This window comes from Garra rufa, chromosome 1 (assembly GCF_049309525.1).
Source record: "Garra rufa chromosome 1, GarRuf1.0, whole genome shotgun sequence".
In the NCBI taxonomy this organism is placed as follows: domain Eukaryota; kingdom Metazoa; phylum Chordata; class Actinopteri; order Cypriniformes; family Cyprinidae; genus Garra; species Garra rufa.
The window spans coordinates 104,087,158-104,094,657 of NC_133361.1; the positions used below are offsets into that span (position 1 = coordinate 104,087,158).

At 41.4% G+C, this 7,500-nt stretch overlaps 13 non-coding genes across 13 annotated transcripts in view; all 13 read left to right on the plus strand.

Moving 5' to 3' along the window:
• Positions 1-18, plus strand: part of LOC141300079 (5S ribosomal RNA) — a 119-nt gene extending 101 nt beyond the window's left edge. Inside the window, exon 1 of the ribosomal RNA XR_012341917.1 lies at positions 1-18. This exon is cut by the window's left edge and continues 101 nt beyond it. This is a non-coding gene — a ribosomal RNA (5S ribosomal RNA).
• Positions 19-102: 84 nt separating this feature from the next.
• LOC141318049 (5S ribosomal RNA) lies at positions 103-221 on the plus strand. The gene has a single exon (XR_012352389.1). It is a non-coding gene; the product is annotated as a 5S ribosomal RNA (ribosomal RNA).
• A 752-nt stretch (positions 222-973) lies between these two features.
• On the plus strand, positions 974-1,092 carry LOC141317567 (5S ribosomal RNA). Its single transcript, XR_012351938.1, has one exon. It is a non-coding gene; the product is annotated as a 5S ribosomal RNA (ribosomal RNA).
• An 84-nt stretch (positions 1,093-1,176) lies between these two features.
• LOC141300086 (5S ribosomal RNA) lies at positions 1,177-1,295 on the plus strand. Its single transcript, XR_012341919.1, has one exon. It is a non-coding gene; the product is annotated as a 5S ribosomal RNA (ribosomal RNA).
• Positions 1,296-2,048: 753 nt separating this feature from the next.
• Positions 2,049-2,167, plus strand: LOC141317568 (5S ribosomal RNA). Its single transcript, XR_012351939.1, has one exon. It is a non-coding gene; the product is annotated as a 5S ribosomal RNA (ribosomal RNA).
• An 84-nt stretch (positions 2,168-2,251) lies between these two features.
• Positions 2,252-2,370, plus strand: LOC141300091 (5S ribosomal RNA). Its single transcript, XR_012341920.1, has one exon. It is a non-coding gene; the product is annotated as a 5S ribosomal RNA (ribosomal RNA).
• Positions 2,371-3,124: 754 nt separating this feature from the next.
• Positions 3,125-3,243, plus strand: LOC141317639 (5S ribosomal RNA). The gene has a single exon (XR_012352005.1). It is a non-coding gene; the product is annotated as a 5S ribosomal RNA (ribosomal RNA).
• Positions 3,244-3,996: 753 nt separating this feature from the next.
• On the plus strand, positions 3,997-4,115 carry LOC141300102 (5S ribosomal RNA). Its single transcript, XR_012341924.1, has one exon. It is a non-coding gene; the product is annotated as a 5S ribosomal RNA (ribosomal RNA).
• Positions 4,116-4,868: 753 nt separating this feature from the next.
• On the plus strand, positions 4,869-4,987 carry LOC141300109 (5S ribosomal RNA). Its single transcript, XR_012341925.1, has one exon. It is a non-coding gene; the product is annotated as a 5S ribosomal RNA (ribosomal RNA).
• An 84-nt stretch (positions 4,988-5,071) lies between these two features.
• On the plus strand, positions 5,072-5,190 carry LOC141300114 (5S ribosomal RNA). Its single transcript, XR_012341927.1, has one exon. It is a non-coding gene; the product is annotated as a 5S ribosomal RNA (ribosomal RNA).
• Positions 5,191-5,942: 752 nt separating this feature from the next.
• LOC141317569 (5S ribosomal RNA) lies at positions 5,943-6,061 on the plus strand. The gene has a single exon (XR_012351940.1). It is a non-coding gene; the product is annotated as a 5S ribosomal RNA (ribosomal RNA).
• Positions 6,062-6,145: 84 nt separating this feature from the next.
• LOC141300119 (5S ribosomal RNA) lies at positions 6,146-6,264 on the plus strand. Its single transcript, XR_012341928.1, has one exon. It is a non-coding gene; the product is annotated as a 5S ribosomal RNA (ribosomal RNA).
• A 753-nt stretch (positions 6,265-7,017) lies between these two features.
• Positions 7,018-7,136, plus strand: LOC141318693 (5S ribosomal RNA). Its single transcript, XR_012352994.1, has one exon. It is a non-coding gene; the product is annotated as a 5S ribosomal RNA (ribosomal RNA).
• Positions 7,137-7,500: the final 364 nt, after the last annotated feature.

The following is a 7,500-nucleotide window of genomic DNA, read 5'->3' on the forward strand; positions in this document are numbered from 1 at the left end:
TACCAGGTGCTGTAAGCTTTTGCCTTTTCTTCACTATTTATATAATATGCTGGCTTTTACGGAGGCTGATCTTTAAATAGCCAACTTTTTGGAGCAGCCCTCGCTTACGGCCATACCGCGCTGAGAGCGCCCGATCTCGTCTGATTTCGGAAGCTAAGCAGCGTCGGGCCTGCTTAGTACTTGGATGGGAGACCGCCTGGGAATACCAGGTGCTGTAAGCTTTTGCCTTTTCTTCACTATTTATATAATATGCTGGCTTTTAGAAAGACGTGTTTTACCGCTCTATTTATTACAATCATTTAAATGTATTATAGAGTTTTAAGTGTTTTACATGTTTTTTAGGCCATTTTATTACTCTTAACATTTTAAGTGAGTGTGTGTCTTTAAAAATGGATGGTTGGCCTGCCATGTGACTAGACACATGACAGGAAGCAGGAAGTACAACTGTATAAGAGAGCAGCATGACAAACAAAGGACAGTCACCAAACTGTTGGATTGAGGAGTTGCTAATTTTAGAGCTCACCTTTCCATTCACCACCTGCAAACTTTGGATTACACTTTCTGTGGATTGTATATACACCGGTGGACACTCACATTGGACTTATCAACACACTGGGATTCTTGGACTGTTTTTAGGGTATGGACAAATGAACTGTATTCTTTTAACAGCGTTTACCTCGTTTTATCGTGTTGTTTTAAAGTCTTTTATGTGAACCTTGTAAATAAACCAAATCTATTTAAACCAATCTTCTTTTATGTCTCATTCTTTTAACCACTAGTCATCTCTCACAGTTAAATCTGACCCCATTTTAGTCTTGTAACTCGGCTGATAAGGCCGATTGTTACACTTGGATGGGAGACCGCCTGGGAATACCAGGTGCTGTAAGCTTTTGCCTTTTCTTCACTATTTATATAATATGCTGGCTTTTACGGAGGCTGATCTTTAAATAGCCCACTTTTTGGAGCAGCCCTCGCTTACGGCCATACCGCGCTGAGAGCGCCCGATCTCGTCTGATCTCGGAAGCTAAGCAGCGTCGGACCTGCTTAGTACTTGGATGGGAGACCGCCTGGGAATACCAGGTGCTGTAAGCTTTTGCCTTTTCTTCACTATTTATATAATATGCTGGCTTTTACGGAGGCTGATCTTTAAATAGCCCACTTTTTGGAGCAGCCCTCGCTTACGGCCATACCGCGCTGAGAGCGCCCGATCTCGTCTGATCTCGGAAGCTAAGCAGCGTCGGGCCTGCTTAGTACTTGGATGGGAGACCGCCTGGGAATACCAGGTGCTGTAAGCTTTTGCCTTTTCTTCACTATTTATATAATATGCTGGCTTTTAGAAAGACGTGTTTTACCGCTCTATTTATTACAATCATTTAAATGTATTATAGAGTTTTAAGTGTTTTACATGTTTTTTAGGCCATTTTATTACTCTTAACATTTTAAGTGAGTGTGTGTCTTTAAAAAATGGATGGTTGGCCTGCCATGTGACTAGACACATGACAGGAAGCAGGAAGTACAACTGTATAAGAGAGCAGCATGACAAACAAAGGACAGTCACCAAACTGTTGGATTGAGGAGTTGCTAATTTTAGAGCTCACCTTTCCATTCACCACCTGCAAACTTTGGATTACACTTTCTGTGGATTGTATATACACCGGTGGACACTCACATTGGACTTATCAACACACTGGGATTCTTGGACTGTTTTTAGGGTATGGACAAATGAACTGTATGCTTTTAACAGCGTTTACCTCGTTTTATCGTGTTGTTTTAAAGTCTTTTATGTGAACCTTGTAAATAAACCAAATCTATTTAAACCAATCTTCTTTTATGTCTCATTCTTTTAACCACTAGTCATCTCTCACAGTTAAATCTGACCCCATTTTAGTCTTGTAACTCGGCTGATAAGGCCGATTGTTACACTTGGATGGGAGACCGCCTGGGAATACCAGGTGCTGTAAGCTTTTGCCTTTTCTTCACTATTTATATAATATGCTGGCTTTTACGGAGGCTGATCTTTAAATAGCCCACTTTTTGGAGCAGCCCTCGCTTACGGCCATACCGCGCTGAGAGCGCCCGATCTCGTCTGATCTCGGAAGCTAAGCAGCGTCGGACCTGCTTAGTACTTGGATGGGAGACCGCCTGGGAATACCAGGTGCTGTAAGCTTTTGCCTTTTCTTCACTATTTATCTAATATGCTGGCTTTTACGGAGGCTGATCTTTAAATAGCCCACTTTTTGGAGCAGCCCTCGCTTACGGCCATACCGCGCTGAGAGCGCCCGATCTCGTCTGATCTCGGAAGCTAAGCAGCGTCGGGCCTGCTTAGTACTTGGATGGGAGACCGCCTGGGAATACCAGGTGCTGTAAGCTTTTGCCTTTTCTTCACTATTTATATAATATGCTGGCTTTTAGAAAGACGTGTTTTACCGCTCTATTTATTACAATCATTTAAATGTATTATAGAGTTTTAAGTGTTTTACATGTTTTTTAGGCCATTTTATTACTCTTAACATTTTAAGTGAGTGTGTGTCTTTAAAAAATGGATGGTTGGCCTGCCATGTGACTAGACACATGACAGGAAGCAGGAAGTACAACTGTATAAGAGAGCAGCATGACAAACAAAGGACAGTCACCAAACTGTTGGATTGAGGAGTTGCTAATTTTAGAGCTCACCTTTCCATTCACCACCTGCAAACTTTGGATTACACTTTCTGTGGATTGTATATACACCGGTGGACACTCACATTGGACTTATCAACACACTGGGATTCTTGGACTGTTTTTAGGGTATGGACAAATGAACTGTATTCTTTTAACAGCGTTTACCTCGTTTTATCGTGTTGTTTTAAAGTCTTTTATGTGAACCTTGTAAATAAACCAAATCTATTTAAACCAATCTTCTTTTATGTCTCATTCTTTTAACCACTAGTCATCTCTCACAGTTAAATCTGACCCCATTTTAGTCTTGTAACTCGGCTGATAAGGCCGATTGTTACACTTGGATTGGGAGACCGCCTGGGAATACCAGGTGCTGTAAGCTTTTGCCTTTTCTTCACTATTTATATAATATGCTGGCTTTTACGGAGGCTGATCTTTAAATAGCCCACTTTTTGGAGCAGCCCTAGCTTACGGCCATACTGCGCTGAGAGCGCCCGATCTCGTCTGATCTCGGAAGCTAAGCAGCGTCGGGCCTGCTTAGTACTTGGATGGGAGACCGCCTGGGAATACCAGGTGCTGTAAGCTTTTGCCTTTTCTTCACTATTTATATAATATGCTGGCTTTTAGAAAGACGTGTTTTACCGCTCTATTTATTACAATCATTTAAATGTATTATAGAGTTTTAAGTGTTTTACATGTTTTTTAGGCCATTTTATTACTCTTAACATTTTAAGTGAGTGTGTGTCTTTAAAAAATGGATGGTTGGCCTGCCATGTGACTAGACACATGACAGGAAGCAGGAAGTACAACTGTATAAGAGAGCAGCATGACAAACAAAGGACAGTCACCAAACTGTTGGATTGAGGAGTTGCTAATTTTAGAGCTCACCTTTCCATTCACCACCTGCAAACTGTGGATTACACTTTCTGTGGATTGTATATACACCGGTGGACACTCACATTGGACTTATCAACACACTGGGATTCTTGGACTGTTTTTAGGGTATGGACAAATGAACTGTATTCTTTTAACAACGTTTACCTCGTTTTATCGTGTTGTTTTAAAGTCTTTTATGTGAACCTTGTAAATAAACCAAATCTATTTAAACCAATCTTCTTTTATGTCTCATTCTTTTAACCACTAGTCATCTCTCACAGTTAAATCTGATCCCATTTTAGTCTTGTAACTCGGCTGATAAGGCCGATTGTTACACTTGGATGGGAGACCGCCTGGGAATACCAGGTGCTGTAAGCTTTTGCCTTTTCTTCACTATTTATATAATATGCTGGCTTTTACGGAGGCTGATCTTTAAATAGCCCACTTTTTGGAGCAGCCCTCGCTTACGGCCATACCGCGCTGAGAGCGCCCGATCTCGTCTGATCTCGGAAGCTAAGCAGCGTCGGGCCTGCTTAGTACTTGGATGGGAGACCGCCTGGGAATACCAGGTGCTGTAAGCTTTTGCCTTTTCTTCACTATTTATATAATATGCTGGCTTTTAGAAAGACGTGTTTTACCGCTCTATTTATTACAATCATTTAAATGTATTATAGAGTTTTAAGTGTTTTACATGTTTTTTAGGCCATTTTATTACTCTTAACATTTTAAGTGAGTGTGTGTCTTTAAAAAATGGATGGTTGGCCTGCCATGTGACTAGACACATGACAGGAAGCAGGAAGTACAACTGTATAAGAGAGCAGCATGACAAACAAAGGACAGTCACCAAACTGTTGGATTGAGGAGTTGCTAATTTTAGAGCTCACCTTTCCATTCACCACCTGCAAACTTTGGATTACACTTTCTGTGGATTGTATATACACCGGTGGACACTCACATTGGACTTATCAACACACTGGGATTCTTGGACTGTTTTTAGGGTATGGACAAATGAACTGTATGCTTTTAACAGCGTTTACCTCGTTTTATCGTGTTGTTTTAAAGTCTTTTATGTGAACCTTGTAAATAAACCAAATCTATTTAAACCAATCTTCTTTTATGTCTCATTCTTTTAACCACTAGTCATCTCTCACAGTTAAATCTGACCCCATTTTAGTCTTGTAACTCGGCTGATAAGGCCGATTGTTACACTTGGATGGGAGACCGCCTGGGAATACCAGGTGCTGTAAGCTTTTGCCTTTTCTTCACTATTTATATAATATGCTGGCTTTTACGGAGGCTGATCTTTAAATAGCCCACTTTTTGGAGCAGCCCTCGCTTACGGCCATACCGCGCTGAGAGCGCCCGATCTCGTCTGATCTCGGAAGCTAAGCAGCGTCGGGCCTGCTTAGTACTTGGATGGGAGACCGCCTGGGAATACCAGGTGCTGTAAGCTTTTGCCTTTTCTTCACTATTTATATAATATGCTGGCTTTTACGGAGGCTGATCTTTAAATAGCCCACTTTTTGGAGCAGCCCTCGCTTACGGCCATACCGCGCTGAGAGCGCCCGATCTCGTCTGATCTCGGAAGCTAAGCAGCGTCGGGCCTGCTTAGTACTTGGATGGGAGACCGCCTGGGAATACCAGGTGCTGTAAGCTTTTGCCTTTTCTTCACTATTTATATAATATGCTGGCTTTTAGAAAGACGTGTTTTACCGCTCTATTTATTACAATCATTTAAATGTATTATAGAGTTTTAAGTGTTTTACATGTTTTTTAGGCCATTTTATTACTCTTAACATTTTAAGTGAGTGTGTGTCTTTAAAAATGGATGGTTGGCCTGCCATGTGACTAGACACATGACAGGAAGCAGGAAGTACAACTGTATAAGAGAGCAGCATGACAAACAAAGGACAGTCACCAAACTGTTGGATTGAGGAGTTGCTAATTTTAGAGCTCACCTTTCCATTCACCACCTGCAAACTTTGGATTACACTTTCTGTGGATTGTATATACACCGGTGGACACTCACATTGGACTTATCAACACACTGGGATTCTTGGACTGTTTTTAGGGTATGGACAAATGAACTGTATTCTTTTAACAGCGTTTACCTCGTTTTATCGTGTTGTTTTAAAGTCTTTTATGTGAACCTTGTAAATAAACCAAATCTATTTAAACCAATCTTCTTTTATGTCTCATTCTTTTAACCACTAGTCATCTCTCACAGTTAAATCTGACCCCATTTTAGTCTTGTAACTCGGCTGATAAGGCCGATTGTTACACTTGGATGGGAGACCGCCTGGGAATACCAGGTGCTGTAAGCTTTTGCCTTTTCTTCACTATTTATATAATATGCTGGCTTTTACGGAGGCTGATCTTTAAATAGCCCACTTTTTGGAGCAGCCCTCGCTTACGGCCATACCGCGCTGAGAGCGCCCGATCTCGTCTGATCTCGGAAGCTAAGCAGCGTCGGACCTGCTTAGTACTTGGATGGGAGACCGCCTGGGAATACCAGGTGCTGTAAGCTTTTGCCTTTTCTTCACTATTTATATAATATGCTGGCTTTTACGGAGGCTGATCTTTAAATAGCCCACTTTTTGGAGCAGCCCTCGCTTACGGCCATACCGCGCTGAGAGCGCCCGATCTCGTCTGATCTCGGAAGCTAAGCAGCGTCGGGCCTGCTTAGTACTTGGATGGGAGACCGCCTGGGAATACCAGGTGCTGTAAGCTTTTGCCTTTTCTTCACTATTTATATAATATGCTGGCTTTTAGAAAGACGTGTTTTACCGCTCTATTTATTACAATCATTTAAATGTATTATAGAGTTTTAAGTGTTTTACATGTTTTTTAGGCCATTTTATTACTCTTAACATTTTAAGTGAGTGTGTGTCTTTAAAAAATGGATGGTTGGCCTGCCATGTGACTAGACACATGACAGGAAGCAGGAAGTACAACTGTATAAGAGAGCAGCATGACAAACAAAGGACAGTCACCAAACTGTTGGATTGAGGAGTTGCTAATTTTAGAGCTCACCTTTCCATTCACCACCTGCAAACTGTGGATTACACTTTCTGTGGATTGTATATACACCGGTGGACACTCACATTGGACTTATCAACACACTGGGATTCTTGGACTGTTTTTAGGGTATGGACAAATGAACTGTATTCTTTTAACAGCGTTTACCTCGTTTTATCGTGTTGTTTTAAAGTCTTTTATGTGAACCTTGTAAATAAACCAAATCTATTTAAACCAATCTTCTTTTATGTCTCATTCTTTTAACCACTAGTCATCTCTCACAGTTAAATCTGATCCCATTTTAGTCTTGTAACTCGGCTGATAAGGCCGATTGTTACACTTGGATGGGAGACCGCCTGGGAATACCAGGTGCTGTAAGCTTTTGCCTTTTCTTCACTATTTATATAATATGCTGGCTTTTACGGAGGCTGATCTTTAAATAGCCCACTTTTTGGAGCAGCCCTCGCTTACGGCCATACCGCGCTGAGAGCGCCCGATCTCGTCTGATCTCGGAAGCTAAGCAGCGTCGGGCCTGCTTAGTACTTGGATGGGAGACCGCCTGGGAATACCAGTTGCTGTAAGCTTTTGCCTTTTCTTCACTATTTATATAATATGCTGGCTTTTAGAAAGACGTGTTTTACCGCTCTATTTATTACAATCATTTAAATGTATTATAGAGTTTTAAGTGTTTTACATGTTTTTTAGGCCATTTTATTACTCTTAACATTTTAAGTGAGTGTGTGTCTTTAAAAATGGATGGTTGGCCTGCCATGTGACTAGACACATGACAGGAAGCAGGAAGTACAACTGTATAAGAGAGCAGCATGACAAACAAAGGACAGTCACCAAACTGTTGGATTGAGGAGTTGCTAATTTTAGAGCTCACCTTTCCATTCACCACCTGCAAACTTTGGATTACACTTTCTGTGGGTTGTATATACACCGGTG